The sequence below is a fragment of the Aedes aegypti genome, chromosome 2, assembly GCF_002204515.2.
Source record: "Aedes aegypti strain LVP_AGWG chromosome 2, AaegL5.0 Primary Assembly, whole genome shotgun sequence".
NCBI classification, from domain to species: Eukaryota; Metazoa; Arthropoda; class Insecta; order Diptera; family Culicidae; genus Aedes; species Aedes aegypti.
The window spans coordinates 436636657-436656342 of NC_035108.1; the positions used below are offsets into that span (position 1 = coordinate 436636657).

The window sequence follows — 19686 nt, forward strand, 5'->3', positions numbered from 1 at the left end:
TGCGGATTGAGTTCTGTCCCAGTTAGAACCTAACACTTGATGAGAATTATTTATAGTATAAGAAAGGAAAATTAATTTGCAAAATATTGAGAGCTCTGATCCAAAGAACTATTGGTACAGCATAATGCAAAAATAGCCTATACACCAGAGCAGATTATTTTGCGTTTACAATGTTTAAGGCTTTAACGCAAAACAAAATCTTCACACAACATACACTCCCGTGAATAAGTTTGGGTTCACCTACTAAATAAACATACAAAACTGGACAAACATTTCAAAAGGGCACATCGACATTGGTAAACAATGGCTTTGCAAGACGCTGTGGGGCTCAATTCAACTCGATCACACTCACCAATACCACTATCAGGAAGAGCTAACACTAATCTTCTTGATAGTGGTGTTAGTTTACGTGGGCGGGCTAAAATGGGCTCAACAGCAACGTTTCCGAAAAAAGGCTCAAGACCTCTTGAGCCCTTTTCAAATGTTTGTCCAGAAAAGTGTTCAGTCCATATCACAATTATAAAGTTATGTTCTCATGATTCCTCTTAAAAGGCGGGAAAGGGTGTCCTGTTTGCCAGTGAGAGAGGTGACAGTTTGGTAGCTTACGAAAACATTCGCCTCTCTTAGCAGTTTCGTGGCAGTATTCAAGCAGCGAAGAATATATTAGTCTTGATTGTACTCTTGGATGGAACGTTTGATCCAAGAGTACAATCAAGTATTCAAGCAATTGAAATGTTCGGAAATCAAACATGATGTGCACTTGGAATGCTGATTAAAAGTCAACAATTTTTGATTTGCAGTCCATTTGTTATTTTAAAGCAGATAACCAATCTGTCTGCTGTATTAAGGCTGTTTGCATATGGAATGCAAATGCAAGACTGATTTACGGCTTATAAAAATGCTTATTGGTTACCTGGTTTAATTTCAAATTTTGTTTGATTCTAGCCAAAGATTGCCAATTTCAAATTGATGACTTTAGATTGAAACAACCAAAAATGCTTGCTGTTTCTTGAACTGTCAAATGAATCAAACAAAATGTTGATTGTTTTTAATTTAATTTGATTGTATTTATATGTGAATCTGTCCAAAGAATAACCCAAAACTTTAGTTTGTTCCAAGTAACGTGAAAAGTCAAAGCAAATTAAAATTTGGTTTGTGCAAAATTTGGCTCATACCGTTTTGCTTTGAATTGCTGGACGTTTCGAAAGCTGGACACTATGATTGTTTTTTAGATTTTTAATAATATTAATTCAAATTTTCCTATTATACCTTTGCACAAAAATATTCTTTAATATAAATTGTATGTTGTAGATGTTAATGTATCGCTGTAGTCAGCAATATATTTTAACGCATAATAAAAAAAAAAAAAAAACAAAATTCTTATCGACACTCTACACATTTCAGTCCTTGTTGCACTGCATCTTACAATTGCCATAAGGTACCGCGGGGCAAGTGGGAACGAAAAAAACGATAGTTCAAACAAATTGTTCAATAACATTTTCAAATGTCAATATTTTTCAAATCCAACAACACAATCACGTTTTGGCAACATGTTTGCTGGTGTGTGCATGAAACTAATCGAATAATTTCGAAATTGTGAAAACCTTGGAAGAAAGTTTTAGAATGAGTCATTGGACGCAGTTGCCTCGCTAAACGGGGCAAGTGGGACACATCCAGTTTCATGCGTCAATCCACATCAGTAAGTCAAGCATTACAATAATAGGATTGATAAGTCATAGATTTTTAATTTTAAGTACATATTTGATGTACATAAGGGGTCAACCATAAAATACGTTACGTTTTAGGAAGAAACCCTTTGTTTAATAGTTTGTTACCTGACATTTAATATTAACTGAAAATTCCTCAATAAAAGCGTAAAGAGGAATTAAACATGTTCAAAATATATCATTTATTAGTTGTTAATTAAAATGTAGCACATAAAAAATCAATAATTGACGAAATTATAAATATGTTTTGTTATTATTTATATGAATGGCAGAAAACCACCTTATGGGATGGAATTGTTTTCCATCACTACTTAATTTGGTAGAAATAACAAATAAAGTTCAAATAAAATATAAAAGTAATCGTTACCATGATGCATTTCAAATTTCAGCTGTGTGTTTGTTCAATTTTGAAGTCGTATTTCAAAAATAAAAAATAAATTAAAAAATAAAGTAAAATAACACTTTTCTTCTCCCTCTTATGCAATTACGTAATTAGAGGTTGATCTTTTTTTTTATAAAAATCATTTGTTTGAATGTTTTAGTGCTACTCTCTAGGAAAATGTATGAAACGTGTACGGAAAGTTTTGGTTCTGGTTTTTGTTTTGATAGGTCCCACTTACCCCAGGTACAAATATATTTTGGGGTAAGATAGACCATCGAAAATTTCATATGAAATGAAAACAAAATACTGGTTTATCGTTAGCAGCTTGTAATAATACTTAAAAATATAGCTTACTGATGGAAATTCGATTTAAAACACATTTATTTTTTGCGAGTCAATGCAAGACGTGATACGTGTCACAATTTATCATGCAAGTTGAAAATGGCGCTGAATTGACAACTGTTACATGAACCACATGGTAATAAAAATAACAATATGTTTAGTACTAAATACATTCCTTGTCATTGTATCTTCAACTTTCTAGAAGAACACCCCCATGAAAAACTTTTCCTTGTTGAGCTATGACGAAACGCCCCACTTACCCCAGATTCTCACTTGCCCCGTGGTACCTTAACAAGAAAATTATATAATTTGTATTGAAAATAGTGTTATCACAGTGTTGATGCGCCGCACAGTGGGACGAAATCAAAAAAAGTGGGACATGTGTGTTTGTGCTGAAACTGTTGGTTTTAGTGTTTCGATATGTTCTACAAAGTTTCATCATTTATTGAGTACTTAATTTAGACACTGAAAAAAATTTCACTTGAATTGATATACACTGAGAAAAAAATTAACTTTTTTAATTACTGTCAAAATTGAAAACTGTCTAAGGAAGTATTATAGGCGACATCATTTCATGAAAGTTTGTCGAAGACGGAAAAGCTCTATCTCCTACACTGACGAAGTTAGGGGGTAAAAATGATGGGTACCCCCTTAAAACTCATATTTTTCCCATAACTTCTAAATTTGAATTTCTACATTTTTACAATGTTCTACAATGTTTAAGGTGCTGTAAAAATACACATTTTTGCCAAAGACTCTAAAGCGCTAGCTCTTCACGTTGAACATTTACGAATGATTTTATGATTTTTTAACATCAAATTTAAGTGTGCATATCTTGTTAAGTTGCAAGTAGTAGCAGCTAATTCTAGCATCATGCTGTTCCTCAACCTGTTCCCTTTTTATATATGTACGAATAATTGCGGGGTCAAGCGTGCGATGAGCCCCACTTTGTTTAATTGAAAATTGTATTTCCTATAATTAAATATATTTTTTTTTGTAGTTTTTATTTATGTGGTATAGTTTGTAAGTTTTGTTTTCATTTTGCTATGGAATTTTTAATGTTTGCTCATTCTAAACGATGATAAAATGTTATGTTTTACAGTTTTCGTCAAAATTTGAACAGTTATATTTTTTAAAGTAATATTTATTTTTCCGTGTATCTGACAGCATTTTTATAAGTGTACCAAAGTGCTTAATACCGCTATAAGATTATAATCAACTGTTCAACTGATTCAACTATACAATTTGATTGTTTATACTACAATCTTAGTTATAAAAAATAATCGAATTGCACTTCCGATTGATGATTGATGATGATGATTGATGATAGCATTCGATACACTTAAAAAAATCCAGTAATTTTCACGGAAACAACAACTTTTCCTCTACAGCCATGTCAAATTGAAATTTGAACAGTAAACATTATAAATTTGCCGTTCGTTAAATGGGCCAAGAGTTAAATATCATAACAAAACATACACAAAATTAACAGATAGAAAAAAACAATAATTAAAATTTAGAAAACATACATTTATTTATAGGAAATATAATTTTCAATTAAACAAACTGAAATGAGCCCCGTTTGACCCCGCAATCATTCGTACATATATTAAAAGGGTTTAGGTTGAGAAACAGCATAATGATAAAATTAGCTGCTACTACTTGCAACTTTACAAGATATGCACACTTAAATTTGATGCGAAAAAATCAGAAATTCGTTCGTAGATCTTAAGTATCTTTGGCAAAAATGTATATTTTTACAGCATCTTAAACATTGTAGAGCATTGTAAAAATGTAGAAATTCAAATTTAGAAGTTATGGGAAAAATATGAGTTTTAAGGGGGTACCCACTCAATAAATGATGAAACATTGTAGAACACGTCGAAACGCTTAAACCAATAATTTCAGCACAAATACACATGTCCCACTTTTTTTGATTTCGTCCCACTGTGCGCCGGTATACGACTGAAACGAAAAGTGAACTACACCAGATTCTGTTTTTGTACGGGGGATGCGTACCGTGCAAAAAAAGTTTTCAGTTCAAAATTTAAAAAACCGTGCAAAAAAAGTAACACCATTTCTCGACGTTTTATGCAAAAATAAGGATTTGGCGGAAAAAATATATGGAAACTTTTTTGCACGGCCGTGTAAAATAAATCCGTGCTAAAACAGAATCGGGTGTATCGTGTTCCTTTACAGTGAAGTGGATATACCCGAAAAAGCTCTAATTATTGGTTACTTATGGTGAATTCTCGGCGTCCACACTCTTAAAAATAATGAGAATTACGGGAGACGTAAAGCTATTTGCACTTAAAAATTTTGTAACTGAAGCTCAAAAACGACTGAAATGTATGCTTCTTTTGACGTACTATGACATTTCAATGTTCAGTTACCTATTTTTACATAGTTGTTAGAAATCAACGTCACCCCTGTAAATCTAGATTTTTTAAGCTATGAAAGTTCAAAGCATAGCTCATTTTTGTGTTCATTGAAACTTAATTTTACATGAAAATAAATATGCCTGGCGATATCCTTCAAACCATCAAGTCTCTTTTCAAACATGGCCGGTTCACGACGTCGGGAGTGATTTCGTTTTCATTTATTTTGAAAAGTTTTAATTTGTGTTTAATTTTTGTAATCAATGACGGTCTAGTTTTACTTAAAGCAGTGCGTGATTATTTTACGAGTGCGGTAGTGATGGAGATGGCCGGGAAAATCAGGATGGGGAAGAAAGTATAATGTATTGTCACGTATTGTTCTTCTGGTTGCCGTTTATGCTGCCACACGATTCCTGCAAATGATGCTGATAGTGAATAGTTCAAAAGCTGATCTACTGAATGGTGTGACACGAATAAATAATAATGATCATAGTGATCAATGATCTAATCGACTAATAATTGAGTCATAAGTTTAAGGACATATAGGAAGGAATCCCTGTCATGGCAGTGAAAATGGCTTCCTCACATATACAAACACATTTCTGGAAGTCCACATTATTTCTCAAAATATTTCACTTACCTACACTAAGTTCACTCCCAAATTGCTAACGAGACATCAGAACACTATTGCCTCACGATTTCCGTAGTTTTAACAATAGCAGCTGGTGGAAATTTCATGAACCGTGCTAATTTCCAACGCGGACGTTTAATTTTGCTACTATTGTTTACACTTATCCGCCTGCGAACGAAGAACACTTTTCGCCGAATTTTACCACTTTCACTAAACGTAGAACCTCCAACACAGTTTACTTTCACTACTTGTTAATTGAAGAACAATTACTGGTGGACTTCTGATGAAAACAACTTAAAATTTCACCAAACCGTGCTAAAAACAATCACTTGATCACAGCATTTCGCTTTTTTTTATTTTTCTAATTTTACGCCGGCTGCTCGCTTGCAGGGCTGTCAGATACGTTGATGGTTACGTACGACATAAAGCAATCTTATTGAGTCGAAGGGGAAAAGACTCAAATTGAGGTAGCGATTACTGGCAACAACATCTTATCAATTATAATTTCACTATCACCAACAAATAGGAGAATATTTTTTGTGTACCACTACTTTTATACAGTTATTAGTGGATTCAAAGGAGTTTCACCTTAATATTGAAATGGGAATGTAGTGTTTAGTGCTCCCAAGTTTCATATCTGTGATCGAAGATTTCTGCGCGTTCCCGTAAAAGGATCAAATTACTGAATAGCGAAAATACAGTACAATAAGTACAAAAGAAATTCTCATTATAAAGGTAAGTGGATGAGTGCTCCTATTCTTCGTTTACTTGCCTAGAGAAAAAAACCGTAAAAACAAAACCCACGGCATGGCGAGAAATCGGTAGAAATTTACTTTTACGTCATGATGTAAAAGTAAATCATTATAGATTTCACGCCATGCCGTTTTTTTTTGTTTTGTTGGTATCATGTAATTTTAAGAACGGACGTAAATTTATGTCAAATGATTCGCTTCTTTTATGTGCATCTATGAAGACCTAAATTTACATGAATTTTTCGAAGAGTGCAGATTTAGAAGCAAAGCAAATCATTTGACTGCTTCGAAAGCCAGAAGCACACGAATATTTAGTGAAAACTGAGCTTTATTCAGATTATTGGGAATGTCGTGTTCAAATAACTAATGAACAGTTATTTTGGAACATTATAGAGGAGAAAATGTATTTCTGTGATAAGTTAAATCAATAGTATTATTCTGAACCAAATCAACGAACTGAAATTGTAATTCCAGGGGACAGCATAAGGTGATCACTCACGTGAGTGAAGCAGTTTTGCCACAACTTTCGGTACCTTTTTCGGCAGCTTTAGCGTTGTCACGACCACGACTCAAGAATTTCGTGATTACGTATTGCAAACTGTTCATAATCATTCAATTTTGAGCAGGTGTATTGAACTTTACAAAATATATGCAAATATTTAATCAAAAAGAAGTGTCCGGAATTCGAAATAAATGTCCGGAATTTGAAGCAACATAGTGTCCGGTTTTCGAAGCAAGGCACATCTCTTATTTTAGCATATTAAAACATGTTTGCATAACTATTCGCTATTTTTATTACTCTATACGAAAAAATGAACATTTCAATTTATAATAAATCACAGTTCCTTATGAAAATAGATATCATCATTCATAAAAAAGGGTGGTTGAAGATAATCCGGTGCTTAGGTGTTCGGATTTTGAGTCAAAACGGTAGTTGAATTTAATTACACTGAGGAAAAAATACTTAAGTTTTCCATAAATCATGACTTATGAACCAGCCAAATTATGGTTTCAATGCACGCTTAAACATTTCGAAAATGGGATCATAAGTGAGAGCTTTGACTTCTTTTACAACAATTACTTGAAATAATTATCATAGCAATCGCTAGAAGACCTACTCCGCTTTCGATGTTGGGTGCAAGTTAATCGAAAGCAGATCACATGTTATCAAAACATGTCAATTTTTGAGCACGCCTGAAATAAAAGGCGGACAATCTTGTCGATTGATAATTCGGATATTGCCGAATTTCATTGATTGATTTATGAAATTTATTACTGAAATTCTTCACCAAAATCATAAGCAAAACTTAAAAATTACAACAAAAATCGTTGTGGCGCCAAATCATAATTATTTCTCAAGAAATTATTAAGTTTTTTTTGCCTTAGTGTAAGATTTGGTTGTATTTACCAATTTTTTTTATTCTCCGTAGTGAATATGCACGCTCCTCCCATAATCATGACTCTTGTTAATGCTGAACAAATCTACAGTTCTTCAGTGGTGGTGGGGTGGGTGTAATAGTGTATTGACGAGCATGCTTTCTGTTTTATTCAAATATTTATTATCATAATTCATACCTCGATAAAAAAAAGCTTCCCGCCCCCGGGTGGACTCGAACCACCAACCTTTCGGTTAACAGCCGAACGCGCTAACCGATTGCGCCACGAAGGCAGATGATACCGACACAAGGGTCGTTAAAACGCTAGCTGTACACAGAGCGAGCGTGGTGGCTATTCGCGCGACAGAAATCAAGAGCAACAGGGCGCACAGACACCAGAACCACTACGCTCGTGCTTTGAACAACAAGTGTGCAATGCCCGGGCTGCGTGTATTACACTATGCGACTGATCTATTGTTGAAATGACTATTAGATTCATATTTAAAATTGCAAGCTTTTTCTATCTATAGATATGTTTCCCAGCTTTATTTCATTTATGTTTCTATTCCAATGAAACGTTGAAGCAGAATTTTGATTGGCTGATCGGGGGAAAAATCACCAGATATCCAACAGTTTTGTTCCTTCTACTAATCCAACCAAAAAGTTCGCCATCTGTCGCTTAAGCCCAGCCATTTGAAGCAATTTTCCCGAACACCATTAATTCGGCATCAGTCTGTCGCCATTCAATTTAAAATTCATGCCCCGACACAATCAAGACACTGAGCAAAAACACATCATTAGCAGCGAGCGAACAAGCAAGAAGAGGTCTCACCTCGCGCTTCCCGGCCGCCAAAGCCAACAACAACCCATTCGCGGGACGGCCGCGGCAGTGGCGCTTTCTGAGCACGAATCCCCATAAAATGTCGTCCAAATCCACTTAAGTCCTTAAATGTTTATGTAAAATCAGTTTTGATGGCCTACTGTCGTTGTCGTCTCTGCCAGGTCGCGGTTGTTGCTTGCTAGTCGTCCTCGTTGTAAGCAGGGCTGGCATCTCCTCAGTGAAAACAGAAAAACACAAAGAGCGCGCACTTTGTGTTGATCATGAATTTGAGTGCAGTGCGACAGCTACACTTTCTCACTGGTTCTTCCCTCTTTGACGCCTCTTTGTGTTTCTGCTCTCGCTGCAATGCATCCTTCGACACAAAGTGTTGATGGAAAATGGTGAACACACACTCTTTGTGTGGCTCATTGAGTACCTACCGAATGCTTCTATAGGAGCTTCTATTGGAATATATGGGAGTATTGTTGGAACGGGACCGACGAGTAGGTAAAGGAAATCGATGTCTGATGTCATTTTGGAATCCAAGATGGCGACTTCCGGTTTGTGAAAATCACTTTAAACCCATGCAATATGGGTATTTTTGGAACGGGACCGATGAGTAGATGCCGGAAATCGATGTCCGTTGTCGTTTTGGAATCCAAGATGGCGACTTCCGGTTTGTGAAAATCACTTTGAACCCATGCAATATGGGTATTTTTGGAACGGGACCGACGAATAGATGACGGAAATCGATGTCTGACGCCATTTTGGAATCCAAGATGGCGACTTCCGGTTTGCAAAAATCCCTTCAAACCCATGCAATATGGGTATTTTTGGAACGGGACCGACGAGTAGATGCCGGAAATCGATGTCCGTTGTCGTTTTGGAATCCAAGATGGCGACTTCCGGTTTGTGAAAATCACTTTGAACCCATGCAATATGGGTATTTTTGGAACGGGGCCGACGAGTAGATGGCGGAAATCGATGTCTGACGCCATTTTGGAATCCAAGATGGCGACTTCCGGTTTGTGAAAAGCGCTTCAAACCCATGCAATATAGGTATTTTTGGAACGGGACCGACGAGTAGATGGCGGAAATCAATGTCTGCCACCATTTTGAAATCCAAGATGGCGAAATCTGGTTTAAAGTGATTTTCACAAATCTTGGATTCCAAAATGGCGTCAGACATCGATTTCCGTCATCTACTCGTCGGCCCCGTTCCAAAAATACCCATATTGCATGGGATCAAAGTGATTTTCACAAACCGGAAGTCGCCATCTTGGATTCCAAAACGACACCGGACATCGATTTCCGTTATGTATTCATCGGCCCCGTTCCAAAAATACCCATATTGCATGGGTTTGAAACGCTTTTCACAAACTGGAAGTCGCCATCTTGAATTCCAAAACAACTACGGACATAGATATCCGACATCTATTCGTTGGTCTCGTTTAAAAAATACCCATGTTATAAGGTAAAAAGAGCCAAATTGTGTACACTTTGAGCATGTTTTGCCAACAAACTCCGTCAGCATTACTCTTTGCGTAATCGCTTACACTCTCTTTCCTACTGCGTGCCCTCATTGTGTTCGTGTTGTTACACTTTGCGCGCGTCTGTCTCCTCTTTGTGCAGTGGTTAAATTCTGCTCTTTGCGCGCATTGTGCGAGTTGATGCCAGCCCTGGTTGTAAGGCACCACCTGGGTGGCGTATGTACATATCTGTCGGGAAAACGCTCACTCCGCGCATTTCTCACGTCACTCTGATGGTGCAGGTTAGGTGCGGCGAAATGACGACGTCGACGGTGGCCACGGTGCGTCCTTCACCGTTTTTATCAAAAAAAGTTATCGAAACACATCATCTCTGTACCGATTATAACAAAAATTGTTAAACGAAATTTTCAGTTACGCTAACCCATTCTATTGTGATACCACTAATTCTTCTTCTTGGCATTACATCCCCACTGGGACAGTGCCTGCTTAGTGTTCTATGAGCACATCCACAGTTATTAACTGAGAGCTTTCTATGCCAAAGTTGCCATTTTTGGCAATATGGCAGGCACGATGATACTCTTTGCCCAGGGGCTGTAACCGCTGACGTTACCCCTAAGCTTAAGATACCTCAGCGCTCGTCTAGCATACAAGAGTCCTGGGTTCGGATCCCAGCCGAGCACGTGGATTTTTTTTTTTTTTTCATAATTTCACCTACAATTTATCCATCTTTTCCGCGCGTAATGAATTATTTAATTTATTTCTTGAATAGATCCAGAGTTGTAGTACAATTTTATCAACGAACTGACATTTAACTTTTGGTTATAAAATTTTTATATTGAAAAACGTAAATGAAGCACCGTGACGGCGATGCGAGAAGAATTTTTCGTTCTCAATTCTTGGGCCGCAACATTTTCCGCTGCAACTGTTTGCTTGGCTATCGGTTGAGCGAGTTTCCACATTATGGATCAGTATCAGTCAGCAGCGCTGTGGTGCACGTGAAAGTAATGAAAATATTATTTTATTTACTTTTATCGTGCTCGGACGGATACCGAAGCTCTGGACCCCGTGCTTTATGGATTGGTTTGAATATCGAGGTTCACGGACGAAGACGAGAGGAAATGGATTTTATTTGCTTTAAATTGGGAGAACAGGAGAATGGACGAGGACCCGTAATATTGGGTCGAGCGAAAATCTGAGCTTAAGATTGTTCAATAACGATGGGGATCCTTGCTCCAGGGTGGATTAATATAAAGGGAAAAAGCTTGTGTTTGTGCACCGTCCAGAGGTGGGATTTTTGTCGAGGTGAACTTCGGAACAGATGGTACAACTTTTGTGTCCGGCTCGGATGGAAATAGGTAGTTTGTCAGAATTAATGGGTGAAATATGGGCTGGAGATAATAATATTTTTTTCTAACCATTATATTTTTCCTATTGAAGGTGGAACAACAGAAATTAGGTATACGTTATGTGTATGTATATTAGCCTGGAACACGGTTATATGAAAAATTTAGATTCTCGATACAGTCCACTTTTTGGATTGCATTTAGGTCCCATAACAACTTTGCAAAATTTCAGCTCGATCGGTGAAACTATATTTTAGCGCCAGCCGTTCAAACTTTGTATGAAATTTACTATGGGAAAACTTAGTTTTGCAATGAAAAATCGCCAGAGGTCATCCATTGACCTCTATAAAAATGCTGAACATAGACCTCGATAGGTATTTTTACGATGAAGAATATTGCCGAAGACCGCGAAACAATCCGACACTTGTAAAAAAAATTATTCAATGAAAACCTATTGGCAAGGCGACGTTGATGAAAAACCGATATAGTGAGTCACCGAATTCCGTGGAAATTTGCTATTTTGTTCCTTAACCGAAAAAAGGATACACGTGTTTTTGGATTTTTTGATTAGGGTGACCATTTCCGAAATAGGATGACCAGAAAAATCACGATTTTGCTTAATTTTTTTTTAAAACAAAAATATAACTTTTGGACCGTTCGACCGATTTTCACGAAATGAAAGCTAAAGATTTTGACTTTTCAGGGCAAATATAAAATTTCACAAAAAATGTTTTTTTTTAATGAAAAAATCAATAATTTCCGATTTTTCGTGTTTTGAAGGCCTCGGGACCAAAGGGGCTATTGCTGTTCTCATTTTTTCTTGAAAGTTCAGTTAACCTAGCTGCCATTTAGTCAATTTCCATTCGTTTTTCTGTAACTACCCTCAGTTTACTTTAAAAAGGTTTCAGTTATTTATCATAAATGGACGATTATGTATTCGGAACCATGCCGGAGATATTCCGGGTTGTACTGGGGTCACGAGGGTACCCAATTCGCGATATGTGATTATTTTTTTAAATTTATTTCAGCTACAACACTAAAATTTTTATGTAAAATGTGAGATTATGGTCGATTGTCACGGTGTCTCTGGTAGAAAACATTAATATAAAAAAATCAGTATCGCTGAAACACCCACCAAATGAAAGCTTAGGTTTTCCCCTTTCATTTGAGACCGGTTTGGAAATGTTCTATCGGGGGGTCCTGAACATTTTTTTTTAATTTTAGTAAGAGATACGTACCATAGGTGATCTTCTTCCACCAATAGTATGATACAATGAATCGCTTGTACCATATGATGACAACTCAATCAAACCGTAGAAGGCCATGTCAAATATTTCTGGACCAACATTTGAAAAGGGCTGGTGAGAGGTCTTGAGCCTTTTTTCAGAAACGTTGCTGTTGATCCCTTTTTAGCTCGCCCATGCAAACTAACAGCACTATCAGAAAGATTAGTGTTAGTTCTTCCTGATACTAGTATTGGTGAACGTGATCGAGTTGAATTGGGCTCAACAGCATCTTACAAAGCCATTGTTTACCAATGTCGATGTGCCCTTTTTAAATGTTTGTCCAGATTTCCATAAAACAAGCTTGTTTTTGTTTTGGCAGTGTTGCTGTTCAGTTGATTATAAATTCAGTAAATAGTAAAATTGTATATTTTTAACCAAAATTTATTTATATATACACAACTAAAATGGTTGTAAATAGTATTTAAAATTTTAAATAAAAAATGTTTGGAGATTAAAAAGATTTCCAATAAATAACCCTTATTTAGATTCAGTTGTATGCTACCGTCTTAAAATTCAAATATATTTTCATAAAATATTGCTCTTTATGATTAGTAATAAACAAAGCGTTTGAGAAAACATTTACTCATGGATCATTACATTACAAATGGTTTCACAGATTACACAAACAACTAAATTGGCATCAATCGTAGGGAAATTGGCGCTGCATTGCTTAAGTTGTCGCGTTTTAAGGTGGTATAGCGAAAAATTGGTGATTCTGTCGCGTGATAAGTTTATAAATTCATTGTTTTGGGTCAACATTTTGGTTTGCTGATTAGAGGTATGGTATGCCTGTTAATAATTACAATAAATATATCCCAATTTCACACCTATTAATAAATATTCGTTAGCTTCGTAGCCGTGCGGTTAGTGTCACCAGGCATTTAGCCGCATCGTGCTAGGGAGTGTGGGTTCGATTCCCGCCTCAGGCCGGTAAACTTTTCGTGAGGACTGTTTTCCGACTGTGCCACTGGGCGTTGCATGCTAGTCCGTTGTCTAGTGTGGTGCTTCCTTCAAGGGGCATAAATGCCCACTGGAAGCATTAACGTGTCAGTGTCTTGTCTTGAGTTTAAAAAATATATATTAATGCTTCACTCTGTCAGGAGACCTGAAACGTGAAACCAAAAAGCCACGAATACAATCGTTCGAAGATTTGTATATTGTGTTTAAAGAATATGTGTCTGCAACCGTTAACAGCAATAGTGGTTGATATTATTGAACAGCACATTTTTAAAGACAATTTAAAGACAATTTACACCGTCTTCAGCACATTAGCTGCACAGACTGAACAATCACTAACATTAGGCAACGGACAACACGAAACACCCAGTAGCCCAACGATGAATTTTTCGTTTGACGAAAAGTTTCCACCGGCTGGAGCGGGAATCGAACCCACACCTCGTGGTACAATACGCCTAGACGACTGACGCCGCTAACCGCAAGGCCACGAAGCCCACGACATCAGGATTAAATTCTGGTATTGTCCTACAAAAATATGTCGAGCTTGCACGTTTATTCGTTCAGTAACCAATTTAAACTTTTGAATATAGCAATGTATAAATATAAATACAATTTAAAATCTACCACTCGAAGCATGTAATGATGTGAGAACAACAATCTCACCAAAACTAAAGGCAAAACGTGGTAGACACAGTAATGCAAAAAGTAAGTGCCAATTGAATTGCTTGGTTGTACAACATAAAAAAAACCATTTGTTCGCTGATGACTTGTTTTTGATTTAAAAAAAAAATGTGATTTGAGCACCAGATGAACGTTGCAGTTGAGCCGCTGTCTAAGTGGTTTAGATGTTGCAATCGCCCCAAACATCGCCTTCAAAATCAACAGACTTAACCAATCAGTTCAGGGGTTTTTAAAAGGTAACACATCTGCACTTTGATTTGAAAGATAATGCAGAAACTGAATTAAAACCTGTAATATACTGTAATAACGTTCAGGGGCATCTACAAGCGATGGAGAAGGGTCCTTTACGGTTACCCTCTCGATTATCGAGCATAATTCCGACGTCATCGGGACTCAAGGCCGTTGTAAGGATACTGGCGTAAAAATACTGTTGCTGCTTGGTGTTGCTTCTGGCGTTTCAGATAAATATGGCAATATTGGAAAAATTTGGAAGATACTGTTGCTTTTGAATAATTTTAGGTGCTTCATTGCTGGAGATTTTAAAATCGTCAATCTGTTTTGCGTAATAATGGGAGATAGTTCAACATTTCCTTGCCCATACTGTACCAATGTAGCTGCTCATCCACGAATACTTGGTTACATACGCGTCCGCGAAATGGAAAAGTCTCGGCTCGGACCATAAACTGGAGAAGTAGTTCTGCAATTGTATTTACTATCCACTGCTCGATAGATCACCCGACGAACAAATTGCCCGCCACCTTCCTTGCATATTTCACTAGGTGTTGTCAATCCAATTGACAAAAAAGTATAATTCAGGCGCTTGATAATTTTGATCAGGCACATAAAAGTTGTTTTCAAAGGAGTCTGGATGATGATTTTGCAGAAAAGGTTGAGAACTTTTCAAAAACGTGGATTACTCACCCAATAGCTGGAAGTTCCACATTAGCGCTATCATATCCTGGAGTTATGTAAAATCACAGGAAGTAATTTGAGCAAATACGGGAAACAAGCAAGTGAAACCGTGCATTTCGATCTTCAAGTTGCATGGAATCATGTTAAGGTTCCGGAGAACTACGAAGCATGTGATCGACAGCATCTTTTAGCTGTAGAAATGTACAATAGTAAGCATTTGTAGGCCGTATTAACCGTATTTACTGTATCGATATGTCGTGTTTGTAATTGATTTAAATAGAATGGTATAATGGTAAATCCTATTTATTTATTGGTTAACTATTCGTAGTAAATTTTCTCATGGCTACCTAGATAAGCACGAAAGAAAATGACTATGTGAACCATCATTTAGAAATCAGTGCTGAAAAAAAAACGGCATTGTACTGTTTTGAAAAAAATGTTCAGGATCCCCCGATAGAACATTTCCAAACAGGTCTCAAATGTACGGGAAAAGCCTAAGCTTTCATTTGGTGGATGTTTTAGCGATACTGATTTTTTTATATTAATCTTGTTCTACCAGAGACACCGTGTTGTCATCATTTCAACATAATGTGAATAAGTGAACCGTTCCGGAACATGGTAGCCGATTCCGCCAGGGCCAGTTTGGGGACATTTTCGTTTCATGTCCAAAACATACCGTGCGACGTCTCAATCTTCATGAATAGAAGGTAGAATAAACTAAATTTCAATAGATTTGGCCACTAAATTTCAATAGATTCTTGCCACTGGCCAGGGCCTCTTTGAGGACATTTCCGTTTTTTGTCGGAAACATACCGTGCGACGTATCAATATTCGTGGATTCGAGAGAACATGTCAATAAAAGAAGAAAAACTCTGGTACAAACAGATGTGACCACTCCAGATCCTGGAACAGGTTCCACGAGGGCCTCTTTGGAAACATTTTCGTTTTATGTCCAAAAACATACCGTGCGACATCTCAATTTTCATGAACTCTGAAGAACTTGTCAAATGAAAAATAAACACGGTAATGGAAGATTTGGTTACTTAAGAGCTTCTGACACAGGTTCCACGAGGACCTCTCTGAGGACATTTCTGCTTCCTGTCCAAAACTTAGCGTGCGACGTCTCAATCTTTGTGAATTGGAAAGTACATGTCAAAAGAAAAAGAATCAACTTATTATCAACTGATGTGGCCACGCCATAGCTCCAAGCACAGGTTCCGCAAGGGCATCTATGGGGATATTTCTGTTTTATATCCAAAACAAATCGTGTGACGTGTAAATTTTCGTGAATTCGAAAGAACTTGTCAATGAATGTAGTATGGACTAGGTATCAACTAATTAGGTCACTCCTAAGCACCTGGTACTGGTTCCGCCAAGGCCTCTTAAGGAACTTTTCAGTTTCATGTCCAAAACCCTGTGCAACGTTTCAATATTCATGAATTCGACAGAACATGACAATTAATGAGCAATAGACCCTGTGTTTCCACTCCTGAGCATCACGTGTTTCAAAAAGGCCTATTTTATGACATTACCGTTATTTGATAAAATAAAATATACCAAGAAATGAAGAATGACCTCGCTAACAACACACGGGTAGAAATCAGAACCCAAAAACAAGATTATGACTCATGATATCATGATTCCAGCGTGTTTTTGTCTTATGAAAATACACCATGATTTGGACTCATGATATCATGAGTCAGATTTCCGTAACGCAACACACGCGTTAGGTTTTTGTAGCTGATTGCTCGGAATCATGATTCAAATTCCAAAAATGCTGAGTCGCGCATCCGTTTATAATCGAGAAAAATAAAAAAAAAAGTTAAAAATAGCATATATTAAGATTCGATCCAAGAACCTTCCGATTGTGAGTCACGTACTCTACCACTCAACCGCCTCGTTATCTTGAATTTAGAGTGATCGATACGAATGTGATGAAGCAAAGTGCGCCGCTTAGTGTTTTCACACTGGATGTTACGCTTATGAGGAATCATGAGTATGACTCCAGGAATCATGATTTGTGATCCTGATATCATGACCTAACCAATTTATGAATTTCATGATTTGTAAATCATGGTGTGGGGATCAGATTTTTATCCGTGCAGATCTGGCTACTCTAGATCACAAAAAGTAGGTTTTGCCGACAACCTATTTTGAAAATGTTCTATTATTTGAACAACACATGATGTGCCTCGGGTAAAGCATAATGAAAATTCTGAAAAGTATTCAAATAAATCTAGGATGAAATACATACAAACTGATAATTCATCTCTTCACTGATGCAGTCTAAGGCAGGATTTTTCTGAACAGATGTTTTCCACGATTTTTGGAAAGATCTTCATGAATACGCCAGGAAGTGCAACTAGTTAAAACTCAGCAGAAAGCTGAGAAGAAAACTAACAAGGAATCCACCAGAACTTTGTTTCGAACATCGTCAGAAATCCAACCTCCTAAAAAGGTTTTGGCTAGAATGTAACCAAGAATCTATTGTAAACTTCGAAGAAAATTTTCTATTAATTACTCAGGGTTCTCAATAAATTTGTTGATAAAAACATAAAAAGAATTCGCTTTGGAACTCCTCATGAATACACCATAAAAACAGTCTTATAATTAATGAAATCCCTTTGGCTTACTGACCTTTGGCATATTTACTGCCATTTATTGATTTAACAGTATAAAAAAAGAACAATCTATTGCCCGTTTAAAGAAGACTAAATTCGACCAAACGTCGGTTCCGTCAATCGTACCGCTTATTCATGAATGAAGGAATTCCACGTGCAACAGAATAAAATTTTTGCCTGGAATATGTCAAGGATTTCATCAGAAATTAAACAATAATCTAGCCAGCAATTATATAATTTGGAACCTATTTGAGATTTCATTTATTACCCGCAAAGGGTTTTCCTACAGATTAGTGTTCGGCCCATCGATTGTGTCGCTTGCCCCTACGGGAGAGAGCAATCCAATAGAAATCAGACGTGTCCGGTTCGCACAGTGTGAAGAAAAAGTGGTGTCATAAATGTTTGGTCCATCTATTGTATTGCTTGCTCCAACTGGAGCGAGTGATGGGACCCAAAACATCCACTAACCCAATGTACTTTCCAAGACAATTGTGGAGATGCAGAGGTATATTCAGTCTTTGAAGTCTCGATTCGTACTCTTTGAGAATGGTTCGCTTATCCTAAGCCCCATTCATTAAATCACGGAGTGCAACTACGATGCGGTCATCTATGCTTAAGCTCATGCTCATTATCCGCAAGGGTTTTACTTACAAATTCTTCATGCATTTTTTTATTTTTTCTTTATTTTTGAAGCTTGAAACTTAATAAGCTAGTTCATTCGCCCCAATTCAAATTGTTTTGCTCTGAAGTGGCCAAATCTTCGTTTATTGGCAAGTTTCCTCGAATTCTTGAAGATTGAGACGCCGCACGGTATGTTTCCGACAAGAAACGATAATATCCTCAAAGAGGTCTTGGCGCAACCTATGTCAGACGCTCTGGAGAGACCAATTCTATGAATATTTAGTTTATTCTTCCTTTATCGACATGGATATTTTTTTTTTGAATTCAAGAAGATTGAGACGTCGCACGGTATGTTTTGGACATGAAACGGAAATGTCCCCAAACTGGCCATGGCGGAACCGGCTATCGTGTTCCGAAACGGTTTACTTATTCGAATTATGTTGAAATGATGACAATAGACCATTATCTTATATTTGACATAAAACTTCAGTATTGTAACTGCAATAAAAAAACAATCACATTCCCCAAATTTGACATCCTTGTGACCCTAGTACAATCCGGAATATCTCCGGCATGGTTCCGAATTCAGCATTCTCCATTTATGACAAATAACTGAAACCTTTTTAAAGTAAACTGAGGGTAACTTCAAAAAAAAATCTAATGAAAATTGACGAAATGGCAGCTATTTGAAAATGACTTGTATGTCAACGATGTATGTTTTTTAATTTTTGAGATATATTTGTGTGAAAATAAAAAATCAGTCATTTTTCATCGGCACACACTGTAGGTCTCAGTGCATTAGATTTTTTTATTAAAAAAAAATCATAACTTTTGAACAGCTCAACCGATTTCCAATCTTTTTTATGGAATGAAAGCTTAAGATTTCAATTTTTCAGACAAAATTAAAAAACCTGAAAAAAAAATTTACATGAAAAAGTTTAAAAATTTGTTTTTTTTATAAATTTTTATTTATTTTATTGTAAAAAAAATATTTTCAAAGTTTCATTTTTTTTATAAAAAGTTGAAATCTTAAGCTTTTATTCCATATGAAAAGATTGGAAATCGGTTGAGCTGTACAAAAGTAATGATATTTAAAAAAATATGTTTTTTAATAAAAAAAAAGCTTAGCTTAGCTTGACTGACTACACATATCAATTGTTACTATGCCGTGATTGACCGAAATCAGTGAAAATGCACAAATTACAACAAGAAGTGCGACTGGTATTGACCAAAATCTCCGTCAGTGTGCATAATTTAGTGCATCTATTTATGCGGGGTCAATAACGTCGCCGGCCACGTCTTTGCAGTCAAAAAAATAATGTGGACACTTGAAGCGCCGAACCATTCAAAATTTGTTTAACAAACAG

General features: G+C 36.6%; 1 protein-coding gene and 1 non-coding gene across 3 annotated transcripts in view; both read right to left on the reverse strand.

Moving 5' to 3' along the window:
• LOC5567018 (neuronal acetylcholine receptor subunit alpha-7) overlaps window positions 1-19686 on the reverse strand; it is a 414734-nt gene that overhangs the window by 169851 nt on the left and 225197 nt on the right. The gene's annotated exons all lie outside the window — the stretch shown is intronic.
• Window positions 7808-7881, reverse strand: Trnan-guu. The gene has a single exon. It is a non-coding gene; the product is annotated as a tRNA-Asn (tRNA).